The following is a 17,674-nucleotide window of genomic DNA, read 5'->3' as shown; positions in this document are numbered from 1 at the left end:
CAGAACCCACAACTGTGAACTCTTGTTGAATCTTCACCACCAATCACTGAACAACCACTGTTTCCACTCTTGGCACTTCTGTTATTAACGCTGCGTCTGTAACCACGGTAACTTATCCCTCCTCACCACACAGCGTTCTAGCCTGACAGGTTGTGACACACTTCCGGGGCCTTATGCCGACACGCCCCCATCCACGTCTCCTCTCAGCGCCTGAAGCGCCGGATGACGTCAGTCATACACGCGCCCACCCACTTCCGGTGGCGCGCGCCCGATAGGCTAAGCAGCACTGTACCCGGGCTATATAACACCGCCACCTTCCCCATACCGTAGCGCCATAGGATCCGCGGCGGATACCGCATCCACACGCCACAAAATTGCACGGTAAGATTGCTTTTTTTGTCCACACAACTAGTCAGTATGGACATTACCCTCTTGGCAATCACTCAGCGTTTTCTCTTTTCCCACAGTGGGACGGCTATAGTTACCTCCCTGCAGCATTGGTATGTCTGAGTTTTTGGTGACATAGGATTCACTTTCACTTAATTTGGATGGTTGTCTTAACAGCTCCATCCCCCCCCCTTTTCTCAGGTTTTCCTTAAAACCCATTCACTAAGTGCTCACAGTACATTCTAACGGTATGTGCCTCTTCTCTATAGGTTGATCTTTGTCTCCATGATTGTGCCCTCATTAGCATATTACACTTTGTGCCATAATGTGACCGATGTCTCAGCATATTATGTAATTTTTCTGTGTAAAAAGACCCTTGATATTCTATTGTAAATACTTTCTTTTATTTTGTCATGTTTGTTTAATTTTTTCAGTACATTGATGAAGGACATAGACCGAAACGTTTATGTATGTACTGCCATCTATTAAAATCACCATTTTTGCAACATCATCCTTTGGGTGTGTGCCAAGTTTATATGTATTGATATTCACGGATTGGGATCCTACTTGTGCACCATTCCGATCTACAAAGGGTAGTGCCAACGGTTTTGTTAGAATACTGTAAGACAAAGTCAGGCACACTAGAGGGGCATTTCAGAAGAAAGGTGAGCTGTCGGGAGGAAAAGTTGAAGCCATGGGCAACTTTTTCTGTGTATAGTCGGTGCCCGTAATGGGATCCAGGACAGCTATGCAAATTGTAAAAGACAGAGAAGAAAGGAAGCAGTGAAACAAGTGGGATCAATAGTGAAAAAGGCTAAAATACCAGAGTGTGAATGTTTGGATGTACAAAAGGCACAGACAAGGGAAGAAAATAGCAAGTGAATAAATGATGTTTGAGAATGTGCAGCAGTGTGGAAGGTGTATTATGAATGTTTTGGTTGACAAAGTTTAACCAGAGACCCAGACAAAACAGATGGACTTGTAAACACTGTGGTCAGACTCGACTCGGACAAACCCAGACTGAATAGCTACTTGTGTGACCTGTGCTACTGACCTAAGCGAGTTGCGCTAAATCCTGTCCACACAAGATCATATGTAGTGACAAAAGAAGCTGACATAATAGTGTGGTTAGTGGGTAGTTGGGACATTGACCTTTGAGGAGTAAGCTGACAGTAGACATCAGATGACCAACCACATCAGGACCTAGAAGGGCAACTAGAATAAGAAAGATACAGGTGTATTATCCCTGGAGCCCCTCTGACCAGCTAGCTTTGCTGGGGCAGCTGCCTGACCCTGAAAACCAACCATTCCCGTTTTTCAGACACATAAAGGAAATACAGGAGACATATAAGTGTGTTATGATGAGTCACCGAAGGAGGAAAAAACAAAATACCAGCTAAGTCCAGAAAAACCAGGGAGGTTGGCAGCTATCGGATTGCAGACCCCTGAACCTATCCACAACAACTAGCAGTAGCCGTGGGGGGTTCCTACGGTGCCCTAGACCCCTCGATCACAGCCAGAGAACTAAATAGCCTAAAGACAGAAAGGGGAAAAACTAAACTGCCCCAGAGCAGACCCCAAAGCAATAGGCAGCCCCCAACATATAATGACGGTGAAGCAAGATGAAAACACTAACACAGATAGAATGATAGGTTGAGCAAATGATGGGGCCCAAGCTAACTACATAGGACAGGATAGGAAAGCTGCTGTCTGCCATCCGCAAAACCCCTATCAAAATGAGCCAACCGACTGATAGGAAAAACAGGCCCTGAAGACGCTAGGCTTCAAAAGACTATATCAGCACTCAGGTATATTCTGAAGACAGAGCAAAAAATCAACAGATCAGAGACAAAAATGGAATTCAGCTCACGCCCGGCCGGGAATGGCAGAACTCCCAAAAAACAAGGCAAAACAAAAACAAAACTGAAGTGTACAAAGCAGAGCAGAAAAACTAAGCTTAGAGATGCAGGAATCAGACTGGTCTCCAAGAATCCAGCAGGAAAATCACCAGCCAGGAAGAAGGGCGTCGGCAGCCTTATATCCAGTCCTCAATTCCAGCCACCCAGTCATCATCTAGCTGCCCATGTGTTTGGTAATCAGCCTCACTACCTTCCTTCACCAGAGGAGGGAGTTCATCAGACCTCAATGGTGAAGGGAAAAATGAACTCACAACATAAGTGTACCTGGGCAGGCCTAGAGAAGTTGGTGAGCTTAAAGGCAGGTGACACACTAGGACATATAATTAAGACACACACAGATGTGGCAAAGAATCAGGCTTGGGGCATGGATGATAAATCTGCACGGTCTGGGGAGACGTACTGTGAGTCACTAAAACAATGGGCCACAATGGAACAATCAGAGCAGTCTGTACTCCTGACTAACGTGACACAGCAAAAAGGAGAGAGTGCAGAGATGTACTTTGGACGGTTACAGCTGAAATGGGCAGATATGGGTTACATTTGCATAAACCCACTTGATGTTAGAATACTGGTGAATGCATTCATTGACGGTATGAACAAAGACTTACGAGACGCAGTACAGACAGCCAGACCTGAATGGAGATATGTAGATCCGAAAGACCTCCTTAAGGTAGCTAAAGAAGTTGAGCAAACAAGGACGATAAGACAACCTGTCATGTGTGCTGGAACACAAGGAAAACAGTGGAGACGTAGCAAGGGACCTAGGGACATAGAAACAGTGAGGTGCTGGAATTGTGGTGAGAATGGGCACTACGCCAACCATTGCAAAAACCCTATAAAGGAGAGTAAGCAGACCAATCTTCCACCTCCTCCACATACAGACTAGGAAACTGGCAACCCAGTGACAAATGTGTGCCCTGTTCTTGTCCCCTCCGGACCTGGTCCTGCCTTGATGACCACCATAACAATGCCGGGAGGGAAAGAGGCAGAATTTTTGATTGACACTGGGGCAGCCGGGGCTGTGGTACACAAAGATTTGATAATGCCAGACATGATTACTAATGAGATTGTGGAATGTGTGGGGGTAGAGGGGCAAGTGACAGAAGCCCCTATGACTAAACAAATAAGACTAAAATTACAAGATAGCCAAGAGATGCTTACAAAACTTATTGTTAGTGACAATACCCCTATGAATTTACTGGGAGCAGATGTGTTGAGTGCGATCCAGGCCACCATACAGTACTCTCCTGAGGGTATTACAGTCACAAGTCCCCTCTCAGATAAACATTTGTGCAAGATTGCAGCAATGGTGTATATGACAAAAACGGTGAAACTAACACCTGACACCAAAATGTCTGAGGATGAGGAAATGGGACAGGTGCCTGACACTGTTTGGGCAAGGGGAAAAACTGATGTGGGTCGGCTGCCCATTCCCCCTGTCATGATTAAATTGAAAAAAAGGAACCACTCCTCCTTGTTTAAAGCAATACCCCTTGAGCCTAGCCAAATCAATGACCCTGAGCAGAGATATTGAAGAGTATGTTAAGGCAGGGGTTCTGGTGCAAAGATCTTCCCCCTGCAACACCCCTTTGTATCCCATTAAGAAAAAAGGGCCGAAGGGTTCCCCTGACACTTATAGAATGGTTCATGACTTAAGGGCTATTAATGATGTTACTGAAAGTGTGACCTCAATTGTCCCTAACCCACACACAATACTGTCACAGATCCCAGTGATGTCAAAATGTTTCACAGTCATTAACTTAGCGGGTGCATTTTTCTCTGTACCCCTGCACCCTGGCTGACAGTATCTTTTCCTTTACTCATATAGTAAACAATATTGTTGGACAGTCCTCCCACAAAGGGGGAAAGAAATCCCCTACGACATCTAATCAGCAATGATGGCAGGGATCCTTGAGTAGTGGCAATCACCTCTTCCGCAGATTGTACTATTACAGTACGTGGATGACCTTTTGCTGTTATGCCTGGACCAGAGGTCCTGCAGGGAAGCTACAGTTTCCTTGCTATGTTTTTTTTTAGCAGAAAAGGGCTGCAAGGTGACAAATTACAGTATTACAAACAAAAGGTGACATTTTTGGGACATTGTATTGCCAAAGGGACGAGACACCTGACTGAAGACAGAAAACAGGCAATTCAAAATCTCCCTCTACCCAGGTCACATCAGCATCTACGCACCTTCCTAGGTTTGGTGACCTACTGCGGGCCTTGGATAAGCTGCACTACTACTAGGAAAGGCATGTGAGATCACACTGACGTTTCTTTTGGCAATCTATTCCCCACATGACATCCATTCCATACTTGTACAAGTTCAACCAAAACATCTGTCTATGGCCAGACAGCTCAGACTTGAATGTGCTCTACTAATTCCTGAATATGTCACTCTCAAAAGGTGTAACCTTCTGAATCCAGCCACCCTCCTGCCTGTGGATTCAGAAAAGGGGGAATTGGTGACCGCATTAGCAAGTGAGGAAGAATACTTTAACATGACGCATGAACATGACTGCATAGGACTGATGAGTCAGGAGACAGTGGGTTTTGCACACGTTCATGAAAAACCTGTTCCTACGCAGATTTTGAGTTTTCTTTTTTGTAGATGGCTCCAGATACCACCAGGATGGGCGATTCTACACTGGATATGCAGTAGTATCCTCACATGAGGTAATCCGAGCTGAACCACTCCTTCCTCAAATGTCGGCACAGGAGGCAGAGTTGAAGGCACTTACTGAGGCGTGTAGAGCTGGTGCAGTTAAAGTTGCTAATATTTACACAGATTCGAACTATACATGGGGAATAGCCCATGATTATGGCCCTATCTGGAGAAGCAGAGCGTTCCTTACATCAGCCGGTAAGCCCATTAAAAATGCAGAGCTGGTGAAACAATTGATGGAAGCATTGATGTTACCAGTCCAGGTTGGCATTGTCAAGGTAAAAGCACACACAAAAGGTGACTCCGTCGAGATAGAGGGCAACAGAAGGGCGGACGAGGCTGCTAAAGTAGCAGCAAAGTAGCTTAGGGAGCATTGGACGGTGGCGGGAAGTCAGCGTATTCCAGCCACACTGAGCCTAGATGTCCTGAAATCTCTCCAGCAACAGGCTTCCCAAACAAAATAGGGAAGGTACACCGGGGGAGACTGGGAGCTGAGCTGAACTCAAACGGAGTATGGGAGAATAAGAATAAATTGTGCATACCGAAGTCCCTGTTCCCAATCATGGCATGGCGCAAGCAACACATGGCCCCACTCACGCCTCAAAAAGTCACATGGGTGCCATGGTAGATGCCTTCTGGATCGCTCCTGGTTTCAGTTACGCAGCCACGAAACTTGTACAATCATGCCTCATCTGTGCACAGCACAACCCAGGTAAAACAGAAAAAGTCCCTAAGAAAGCGACACCTAGGCCTCTACCCGTTTCAGAGACTGCAGATTGACTACATACAGCTACCAAGGTAGGAGTGTATGCAATTGTCCTATGTGTAGATCTCTTCTCTGGTTGGCCGGAAGCCTATCCGGTAAAATGTGCAAATGCTAAAATGACTGCAGACAAACTGATGAAAGAACTAATCTGCAGGTATGGTGTCCCAGAAACCATAGAGAGCGATAGGGGTACACACTTCACAGGAGACATAATGAGGGAAGTCATGCAGGCCCTGGGTGCACAGCAAGCATTTCATACACCATATAGACTACAAGGTAGTGGGAAAGTGGAAAGACTAAATGGGACACTTAAACTGAAAATTCAAAAGGCCATGGCAGAGACAGGAAAGAGCTGGGTTGAGCGCTTGCCTCTAGCACTCTTTTCAGTCAGACACACTCCAAATAGAAACACAGGCTTGTCTCCCTTTGAAGTCCTGTTTGGTAGTGCACTAAAGACTGGTCTGTACTTCCCACAGGTGCTACAAATGCAACACGGTTCTATGACAGCCTATGTTCAGGCCTTGCAGGAAAGACTTAATGTGGTGCATAAACATGTGTTCTCATCCATTCCAGATCCTAATGCCTATGCAGATGTGCATCAGCTGAATCCAGGTGATTGGGTGGTTATACGCAGACACGTGAGAAGGAGCCTGGACCCACGATTTGACGGCCCCTTCCAAGTCCAGCTGATCACATCCACCTCAGTGAACCTTGAGGGAAAGCCCACCTGGATCCATGCCAAGAAGGTCCTTTTAACAGCAGAATGACTGTTCTCCTAATCACCTTGCTGGCAGTGGCAGGGTTACTGCACTCTACAGAGACACAGGACAAACACTTGAATGCTGACTGGGACAACAAACTTATTCGGCATCATGCTCTTCTCATAAAGGACATGGAAGGACAGAAACCGAAAGACTGTTGGATCTGTACACACAGCCCAGTATCTGCAAAGACTATGACGTACTTAGCCTTACCTCCGGAGCCATGGAAGGTATTAACCTCACACTGCATACACAATGAGACTTGGACTCAATCTAGGTTTTTGGGAAAAGATGTGCCCCGTGATATATCTGCCTCATTGGCTGTAATCAGATGGGCCGCTAATCCCTGGTGGTCTAGCGGTTAGGATTCGGCGCTCTCACCACCACGGCCTAAGGTACAAATGTGAAGGAAGAATGTGTCAAATAATTGGTCCCACCTGTTGTAATTATATCGACCCTGCTGGCAATCTCCAGATCAGGGCCAATATGGGCAACATAGGTGAACTTAGAGACCAATGGTTAAAACAACACAGTGCAAACAGAGACTCCAGGTGGGGTAACACATTCTTTTTTTTTTCTTTTTAAATCCAGCAAATTGGTTTAATGGCCTGGCAGGATGGATTTTTGGCATTGTACAGACTTGTATGCAAATTTTGTTGTTTTGCTTATTCTTTTATGTAGCCGTAAAAGCGCTAATATATGTATTAGTTAAGCTACTGAATAATGCATGTGTGAAAAAAGAATCTAAAGCTGAAGTCACACATAGCGACTTACCAGCGATCCCGACAGCGATATCAACGTGTCAGGATCGCTGATAAGTCGCTATGTGATCGCTGGTGAGCTGTTAAACAGACAGCTTCACCAGCGATCAGCACAGCGACGCCGAGCGCCCGGCATCGCTGTGCTCGTTAGCGCTGATGCCATATCCCTGTAAAAAAATAGAATTAAAATAAAAAATATTGTTATTCTCACCTTCCGACGTCCCGCACAGCCTTCGCGCCTCTCTCCACGCTCCGGTCCCAGTAATCCTTTGCGAGAATGACCGCGAGAATGTCACGGTCTCGCGGCAGCGCGACGTCTCGCCGTTAGAGTTGAGCGACTTTTGCTTTTTTAGGGTCGAGTTTCGTTGCATGAAACCTGACTTTTCCAAAAGTCGGGGCGAGCAAAATCGGCCGACTATAGGGAAAAGTCGGGGTGCGACCGAAACACGAAACCCAATGTTAGTCAATGGGGAATTAAAGTCGGCAGTGAGAGGAGGACAGGAAACACACCTACAGTGCCCATTTGAATGACAAAAGCATCAATTCTTCTTACTTAAGCTTGTCAATCTTAATTAACTTCATAATACAAGTTACGCACTGAAAAATGTGGGTTACTTGGCTAAAGTTGTGGGGGGTAGGGCTGGCTCCAGGTTTCATGTGCCCTGGGCGAAAGAGCACCCCTTTAACACATACCACAACTCATCATGCTCCGATACGGCAGAGAAATAGCGGTATAGTACAATGAAAAATACTTCACTTTTTACATCTCATGACGAGGCCCATCTATTTCTCCACACAGAATCATTGGTCCCATATAATGTTTGAAACAGTATATGATGAGCTCCACATAATGCTACAGTATATGTTGGTCCCCATGGATGAAGCTCCACTGTCTTATGGGCTCAAATAATGCTCCAAATATAATGGGCCCCATTTCTAATGCTCTAGTGTATAATGGGCCCTGTAAATGCTGCTCCAGTGTCTGATGTCCACCTTTGGAATGCTCCAGTGTATGGTGGGCCCCATCTATCATTCTCCAGAGTATAGTGCTCCCCAAAAATTGCTGTCCCAACATTGAAAACAATGAAATAAGTCTCCTCGCTAGGGAATCCCTGTACTAGTCTGGACTCCTCGTCGTCCCCATCTTCCATCTCACTGCACAGTATTTCAACCTTGCAAGTGCTGTGATCCTGAGCAAGCAGGGGGGGCCCACTCGTTGGCGACGGCACTGGCATAGGGCCCCTGATAGTACGGTGGTGTGTCTGACGGCGGGTGGGCCGAACCTGCACTTTCATCTGCAGCTTCCTCTTTGTCAACGTGTAAGATGGAACTGTATATGGGAAAGGTTACCTGAGTTTTATCAGGGTCAGATTCAGGCCGTGTAGCGTGCGAGGGGAATGTAGTGGTCTGGGTTAATGTACCAGCAGATTCATCGAGCAGTGGCTGGGCATCAGTGCACTTGTGTCACCCCCAGGAGTACGGTCGCCACAGTGGCATTACCTTCCTCCTAGGGAGTGTGATGTCATGCTTGGGAGCAACGAAGGATCTCTCTAGCAGGTTAACTGATTGGGCGGCGTTATTCCCACGAGTCACGACCCTCCAAACAGTGTTCATGAAGGCAAAGTGTTTGTTTTACGTGGGCAGTATGGTTGCAAAGCTGAACCTTAAAGGAATGTCCAGAAGGGCACCACCAGGAGTGGAGCCTGCGGCGTAATTTGACTCAACACGGGCAACCTCAACCATCAAGCAACAAAAAAGATGCACACATTGCAAGCTTAATTCCGTTAATGAACGCGGTCCGAGTCCGGCTTACTAGAGGGACACGCGAGGCTCTGGCACGTGAGATTGGCCAATAACTGGTGTGTCATGCCCTTACATGTCCGTGGCTGCATGTGTGCTACACTGAAAAGGCCAGCGTTTGTCGCTTACAGGTACAGATAACCCGCTGAACAACGTTAGTGATGGGGATCTGTGATTACAATTATTACCCGCGAACGATGATTTCCCAGTAAGTGCAGGTCAACCGCAGTTCCGGAATTAGGCCTAACCGTCATTCCTGAAAAAATGAAGAACTTACGTGTGCAAACCACAGGTGTTGTAGCTTGCTTAACAGCTCGCCAGCCGTTCTCAGGCCCAGTATGGATTACACGTGATTGCACAAAGGTGAGAAAGGGTACCGTATCCCCGGATAACATGTATGGATAGCATAGTGTACACATTCAAAATATATGTCTATAGATCAGGAGGCAGGCTCAAATGGTGTCAGGCCCAGTATGGATTACACGTGATTGCACAAAGGTGAGAAAGGGTACCGTATCCCCGGATAACATGTATGGATAGCATAGAGTACACATTCAAAATATATGTCTATACATCAGGAGGCAGGCTCAGACGGTGTCAGGCCCACTATGGATTACACGTGATTGCAAAAAGGTGAGAAAGGGTACCGTATCCCCGGATAACATGTATGGATAGCATAGTGTACACATTCAAAATATATGTCTATAGATCAGGAGGCAGGCTCAGACAGTGTCAGGCCCAGTATGGATTACACGTGATTGCACAAAGGTGAGAAAGGGTACCGTATCCCCGGATAACATGTATGGATAGCATAGTGTACACATTCAAAATACATGTCTATAGATCAGGAGGCAGGCTCAGACGGTGTCAGGCCCAGTATAGATTACACGTGATTGCACAAAGGTGAGAAAGGGTACCGTATCCCCGGATAACATGTATGGATAGCATAGTGTACACATTCAAAATATATGTCTATACATCAGGAGGCAGGCTCAGACGGTGTCAGGCCCAGTATGGATTACACGTGATTGCACAAAGGTGAGAAAGGGTACCGTATCCCCGGATAACATGTATGGATAGCATAGTGTACACATTCAAAATATATGTCTATACATCAGGAGGCAGGCTCAGACGGTGTCAGGCCCAGTATGGATTACACGTGATTGCACAAAGGTGAGAAAGGGTACCGTATCCCCGGATAACATGTATGGATAGCATAGTGTACACATTCAAAATACATGTCTATAGATCAGGAGGCAGGCTCAGACGGTGTCAGGCCCAGTATGGATTACATGTGATTGCACAAAGGTGAGAAAGGGTACCGTATCCCCGGATAACATGTATGGATAGCATAGTGTACACATTCAAAATATATGTCTATACATCAGGAGGCAGGCTCAGACGGTGTCAGGCCCAGTATGGATTACACGTGATTGCACAAAGGTGAGAAAGGGTACCATATCCACGGATAACATGTATGGATAGCATAGTGTACACATTTAAAATATATGTCTATAGATCAGGAGGCAGGCTCAGACGGTGTCAGGCCCAGTATGGATTACACGTGATTGCACAAAGGTTATAAAGGGTACCGTATCCCCGGATAACATGTATGGATAACATAGTGTACACATTCAAAATATATGTCTATACATCAGGAGGCAGGCTCAGACGGTGTCAGGCCCAGTATGGATTACACGTGATTGCACAAAGGTGAGAAAGGGTACCGTATCCCCGGATAACATGTATGGATAGCATAGTGTACACATTCAAAATATATGTCTATAGATCAGGAAGCAGGCTCAAACGATGTCAGGCACAGTATGGATTTGACGGCCCAGACTACACAGCGGAGGAGCAGGGAGAGGTAAAGATTGCAAATGCTGATGCCCTGCCCAAGCAAGGGGGGGCCCACTCGTGGCGTCGGTACTGGCACTGGGCCCCACATAGTACGGCGGTGTGTCTGACGGCGGGTGTGCACCACCACCGTCAGAGACACTTGATTGCACTATGAGGGACCCTGTGCCAGTGCCCGCGCCCAAGAGTCGGCCCTCCCACCTGTCCAGGGCAACGGCACTCGCACGGTTTCGTGCGCTAGGTGGTGACCCCGGCCATGGGGGGGAGGCAGCACAGTTAGGGAGTTTTAGAAAGTGGCATATGTTGATGTTGGACATTCAGCTGATGCAAAAAGCGAAATTGTTCAAGTCCCAGGAAGAGGAGGACCAAAGCAAGCCATTTTTCTGTCACCCTATGTGTCATCAGGGGAAGGTGGGACAAAATCCTTGGAAACCCATGCATGGTTCATTTTAATGAAGGTTAGATCATCCACATTTTGGGTTGACAGACGGGTCCTTTTTTCTGTCAGGATTGATCCAGCTGCACTGAAGACTCTTTCCGATAGCACACTTGCAGCTGGGCAAGCGAGCTCCTGTAAGGCATATTGTGCCAATTCAGGCCAGGTGTCCAGTTTAGCGGCCCAATAATCAAAGGGGAATGACCTGTGTGGGAGAACATCGATATGGGAGGAAAAGTAGTTTGTAACCATAGTTGACAACTGCTGTCTCCTGTCACTTTCCATCGATGCAGTATTACCAGTTGTGTGAGCGGTACTTGAAAAATCAGTCCACAACATTGTCATGAAACCCCTGTCTCCAACGCCACTTCTGCTGTGTGCACCACGAACACCTCTGCCAAGCTGCCCCTGGCCCGTACGGCTCGTGTGAGAACCATCACCGCTGCTGTGTGCTGGGAATGCCTCAACCAACCGGTTTACCAGAGTTGCTTGTTTATTAGCCAATATTAGGTCAAGGTTCTCGTGTGGCATGATGTTTTGTAATTTGCCTTTATAGCGTGGATCCAGGATGCTGGCCAACCAGTAGTCGTCATCGTTCATCATTTTGGCAATGCGGGGGTCCCTTTTTAGGATCTGCAAGGCATAATCTGACATGTGGGCCAATGTTCCCGGTGTCAATGATGCACTGCGAGTGCTGGTTGGAGGAGCACTTTCTGGCAAATCCACATCCCTCTAGTCACGCACAAACCCTGTACCAGACCTTGCCATGCCAACATTTTCACTTGCCCCACGAGATGCATCCTCCTCCCCTAAGTAATCATCACCATCATCAACCTCCTCCTCCTCTTCTTCCTCCACCTCGTCCAGGATAGGTCCCTGAGCAGACAATGGCTGAATGTCATCAAGGATTCCCTCCTCCTCTTCCTCCTCGTCAACATTGGCTGCAGACGCCTGCTCCTTAAGGTGCGTCAAAGTTTGCATGAGCAGACACATAAGTGGGATGCTCATGCTTAGGATGGCGTCGTCTGCGCTTACCAGCCGTGTGCATTCCTCAAAACACTGAAGGACTTTACAGAGGTCTTTCAGCTTCGACCATTGCACACCTGTCAACTCCATGTCTGCTCTCAAAGTGCCTGGCCGTGTATCCTCCCACAAATGCATTATGGCCTGCCTCTGTTCACACAGCCGCTCAACCATGTGCAGGGTGGAGTTCCACCTTGTTGCAATGTCGATAATGAGGCGGTGGTTGGGAAGGTGGAGCAATCGCTGCAGCTTCTGCATACGAATGGAGTGTACAGGCGAACGGCGGATGTGCGCGCACAGTCTTCACACCTTCTGGAGCAGGGCTGTTAACTCCGGATAATTGTTGAGGAAGCACTGCTCCACCAGGTTCAAGGTGTGAGCCAAGCAAGGTATGTGGCTGAGTTTTGAAAGGGCTATGGCTGCCACAAAATTACGGCCATTATCACTAACAACCTTGCCTGCCTCAAGATGTATACTGCCCAGCTATGACTCAGTTTGTCGCTGAAAGTACTCGGCCAGCACTTCCACGGTGTGTCTGTCGCCCAAACACTTCATCTGCAACAAAGCCTGCTGACGCTTTCCACTAGCTGCTCGATAGGGGGACACCTCGTGTGCAACAGTGGCAGCTGCAGATGGAGTGCTCGTACGACTGCGCTCTGTGGACGGGCTTTCGCTTCTGGAGGAGGAGGAGGGTTGAACGACTACAGCCAACTGTTTCCTATACCATGGGCTAGGCAGCACTGTCCCACCACTGCTGTCCCCTGTGGACCCTGCATCCACCACATTAACTCAGAGCGCAGTGATGGACACGTAACGGCCCTGGCCATGCCGACTGGACCATGCATCTGTTGTGAGGTGCACCTTTCCACTCACTGACTGCTTGAGTGCATGGACAATGTGGTCTTTCACATGATGGTGGAGGGCTGGGGTGGCTTTGCGAGAGAAGAAGTGGCGACTGGGTAGGTCATAGCGTGGTACTGCATAGGCCATGAGTTCGCGGAAAGCTGCGCTTTCCACCAACCGATAGGGCATCATCTCTAACGAGATTAGTTTGGCAATGTGGGCGTTCAAGCCCAGTGTACGCGGATGAGAGACTGAGTACTTTCTTGACCTACTCATAGTCTCTGGGAGGGTGAGCTGGACTTGAGAGCTGCATATGGTGGAACTAGCAGTGGACAGGGCGGACTGAGAGAGGGTTTGATGATGGTGATGGAGTTGGTGTTCTTTCTGATGGCCTAGATTCAGTCTTTCATTGATATAACAGTGGGATTCCCTGACTGCTTTGGCCTTGCAACGACACCTCCACATTTGCTGCTGTGCTAACCGCTGGGCTTACAGTGGGGGATACAATGTAGCGTTGCTGACTACCTTCTTTGTGATCAGTTGCACATGTGGTACTTGAGGTTTGGTGTTGTGTCCACGCTTGCAAGTGCATGCTGGTTAAATGTCTAAGCATGCAACTGGTATTCAAATTTTTCAGATTTTTCCCTCGGCTAAAGGTCTTTGCGCACTTCTTACAGAAAACCTTGGCCTGATCATGAGGATTTTGTTCAAAAAAGTGCCACACTGCACTCTTCCTACTTTGGAAGACATTTTGCGGCCTAGCACGCTGTGCTATTTTGACCGTCTGGACAAGCTGTCCAGCAACTCTTTTGATTTTTGGAACCTGTCTTTGGAGTGCTCCGGGCCTGCCAGATAACAGCTGTTGCGATGTCGATGTCTGCTGTGGATGCTCCTCCTCCTCATCTGAGCTATTGGAAGCAGCACCCTCTTCCCCCAATGGATGCCAATCTGGGGCAACAACTGGGTCATCCATCACCTCCTCTTCAATGTCATGTGCACCTTCCTCTGTGTCACCGTGTATGGTGGTATAGTATGCGGGAAGGGGCACCTGAGTCTCATCAGGGTCAGAATCTGGCTCATTACACTGCGAGGACAATGTAGTGCTCTGACTGAATGTACCAGCAGAATCATCTATCAGTGGCTGTGCATCAGTGCACTCCATGTCAGATTCATCTTGGCCTGGGTAATTCACCATTTCACTTGATAACCCAGGCATGGTATGTGAAAACAGCTCCATGGAGTAATCAGTTGTATGGCCTGCGTCATCCTTCAATCTTGGTTGGGGTGAAGGACACAAGGAAAGGTGTGGTTCATGAACATGACCCTCCAATGACGACTCAGTGCTTTTATTTTTTACAACTTCAGAAGAGGAGGCGATAGAGCTGGAGGCTGAGTCAGCAATGTAAGCCAAAACTTTTTCCTGATGCTCTGGCTTTAAAAGCGGTTTGCCAACTCCTAGAAAACTAAGCCTTCGAGGCCTTGTGGAGCCAGACGATGACACAGGCTCAGCACCTCCTGCATTCGGTCCTATTTTGCTTTTGCCACTACCATCAGATCCACCACCAACACCATCATTACCAGCTGGCAACCCCTGCCCAATTCCACGGCCTCTTCCACCAGCCTTCCTCATTTTTGGTAAAAATGTACACAAAATCCCACAAACTATATAGTAATGTAAAACAAGGTACAAGGTGTATATAGGACAGGGGAGACGTTGAATTTCTGAACACACTTGTGGACACTGTTGGATTGTGTGAGGCCCAGTTAATATCACACCGCTATGTCACAGGCTCAATGTCGCAGGTGTGAAAAATGTCACTATAGGACAGGGGAGATGTAGGATTTCTGAACACACTTGTGGACACTGTTGTGTGAGGCCCAGTTAATATCACAGCCCTATGTCACATTCTCAATGTCGCAGGTGTGAAAAATGTCAGTATAGGACAGGGGAGATGTAGAATTTCTGAACACACTTGTGGACACTGTTGTGTGAGGCCCAGTTAATATCACACCACTATGTCACAGGCTCAATGTCGTAGGTGTGAAAAATGTCACTATAGGACAGGGGAGATGTAGAATTTCTGAACACACTTGTGGACACTGTTGGATTGTGTGAGGCCCAGTTAATATCACACCGCTATGTCACAGGCTCAATGTCGCAGGTGTGAAAAATGTCACTATAGGACAGGGGAGATGTAGATTTTCTGAACACACTTGTGGACACTGTTGGATTGTGTGAGGCCCAGTTAATATCACACCGCTATGTCACAGGCTCAATGTCGCAGGTGTGAAAAATGTCACTATAGGACAGTGGAGATGTAGAATTTCTGAACACACTTGTGGACACTGTTGTGTGAGGCCCAGTTAATATCACACCGCTATGTCACAGGCTCAATGTCGCAGGTGTGAAAAATGTCAGTATAGGACAGGGGAGATGTAGAATTTCAGAACACACTTGTGGACACTGTTGTGTGATGCCCAGTTAATATCACACCGCTATGTCATAGGCTCAATGTCGCAGGTGTGAAAAATGTCACTATAGGACAGGGGAGATGTAGAATTTCTGAACACACTTGTGGACACTGTTGGATTGTGTGAGGCCCAGTGAATATCACACCGCTATGTCAAGGTGTATATAGAATTGGGCAGAATAGGAATCTCCCTAGAGTGTAGGTCTGTAAGAACGGAACATGTCCTCGACTTATCCTTACAGAGTGACACACAGATAGCTTCACTGTGGCCGTGATAACAGCCGTTACACGTTACTGAGAGTGGAGCGTGCATGTACACCGCTGTCCGGTGTCCGTAAAATTGTCAAGCTCTGTGTTTTTTAAGTATACGGACTGACACATGCTGTCTCTCTATAGTTTTGAATGTGATCAAACAGCAAATATACTTAACTGTTTGAAAAGCAGACAAAACTAGAAGGTGTAGGTCTGTAAGAACGGAACATGTCCTCGACTTATTCTTACAGAGTGACACACAGATAGCTTCGCTGTGGCTGTGATAACAGCCGTTACACGGTACTGAGAGAGGAGCGTGCACGTACACCGCTGTCCGTAAAATTGTCAAGCTCCGTGTTTTTTAAGTATACGGACTGACACACGCTGTCTCTCTATAGTTTTGAATGTGATCAAACAGCAAATATACATAACTGTTTGAAAAGCAGACAAAACTAGAAGGTGTAGGTCTGTAAGAACGGAACATGTCCTCGACTTATTCTTACAGAGTGACACACAGATAGCTTCGCTGTGGCCATGATAACAGCCGTTACACGGTACTGAGAGAGGAGCCTGCATGTACACCGCTGTCCGGTGTCTGTAAAATTGTCAAGCTCCATGTTTTTTAAGTATACGGACTGACACACGCTGTCTCTCTATAGTTTTGAATGTGATCAAACAGCAAATATACTTAACTGTTTGAAAAGCAGACAAAACTAGAAGGTGTAGGTCTGTAAGAACGGAACATGTCCTTGACTTATTCTTACAGAGTGACACACAGATAGCTTCGCTGTGGCCGTGATAACAGCCGTTACATGGTACTGAGAGAGGAGCGTGCACGTACACCGCTGTCCGGTGTCCGTAAAATTGTCAAGCTCCGTGTTTTTTAAGTATACGGACTGACACACGCTGTCTCTCTATAGTTTTGAATGTGATCAAACAGCAAATATACTTAACTGTTTGAAAAGCAGACAAAATTAGAAGGTGTAGGTCTGTAAGAACGGAACATGTCCTCGACTTATTCTTACAGAGTGACACACAGATAGCTTCGCTGTGGCTGTGATAACATCCGTTACACGGTACTGAGAGAGGAGCGTGCACCGCTGTATGGTGTGAAAAAATGCACGCTCAGTACCTTACCAGGACAAAAAAAAAAATTTGGATTGCTTTTAAAAAAGCAGTTTGCAGAGCAGTGGGAAAACAGCAATGCAGCTATCAGGAAGCCTTATAAGACAGCCTAACAACCAACACAGCTGATCCAGCAAAATATAGCCTCCACTTGCACTGCACACACAGTGACTGGTGTGTTGTACAGGCAAAATCGCTAGCAGCAGAAGCAGTTTTTGGTGTCTTATTCCCTGCCTAACGCTCTCCCTACAGAATCAGCAGCAGCTGAGATCAGCATGAGTAACATGGCGGTCGGCGTGCACGCCCTTTTATACCCCCTGTGACCCCCCCAAAGCAAGCCAATCACTTGCATGCCCTTCTCAAAGATGGTGGTGACCCCTGCCTATGTCATCACGTTGCCCACAGTGTCCGTGGATCCTGATTGGCTGAAAAAGGGCGGAAAACAAACTTTTGAAACGCGACTTTGGCGCTAAAGTCGCCAAGCTCGTGGCCGACCTCACCCTAGGGTCGGGTTTCATTTCATGAAACCCGACTTTATCAAAAGTCGGCGACTTTTGAAATTTTTCGACCCGTTTTGCTCAACTCTACTCGTGGTCATTCGTGCAAAG

The 17,674-nt window shown here is 47.2% G+C and overlaps 1 long non-coding RNA gene across 1 annotated transcript in view; it reads left to right on the top strand.

Moving 5' to 3' along the window:
* The window catches only part of LOC141052537 (uncharacterized), a 49,711-nt gene extending 42,241 nt beyond the window's left edge, over positions 1–7,470 (top strand). The window contains exon 2 of the long non-coding RNA XR_012220832.1: positions 4,918–7,470. This is a non-coding gene — a long non-coding RNA (uncharacterized lncRNA). The remainder of the gene's footprint in view (positions 1–4,917) is intronic.
* The last annotated feature ends 10,204 nt before the right edge of the window (positions 7,471–17,674 follow it).

Source organism: Dendrobates tinctorius, unplaced genomic scaffold (assembly GCF_039654945.1).
Source record: "Dendrobates tinctorius isolate UK_male_01 unplaced genomic scaffold, ASM3965494v1 ptg000161l, whole genome shotgun sequence".
NCBI classification, from domain to species: Eukaryota; Metazoa; Chordata; class Amphibia; order Anura; family Dendrobatidae; genus Dendrobates; species Dendrobates tinctorius.
The sequence above is the reverse complement of the archived record's forward strand: the minus strand, read 5'-3'. Positions and strand labels throughout refer to the sequence as shown.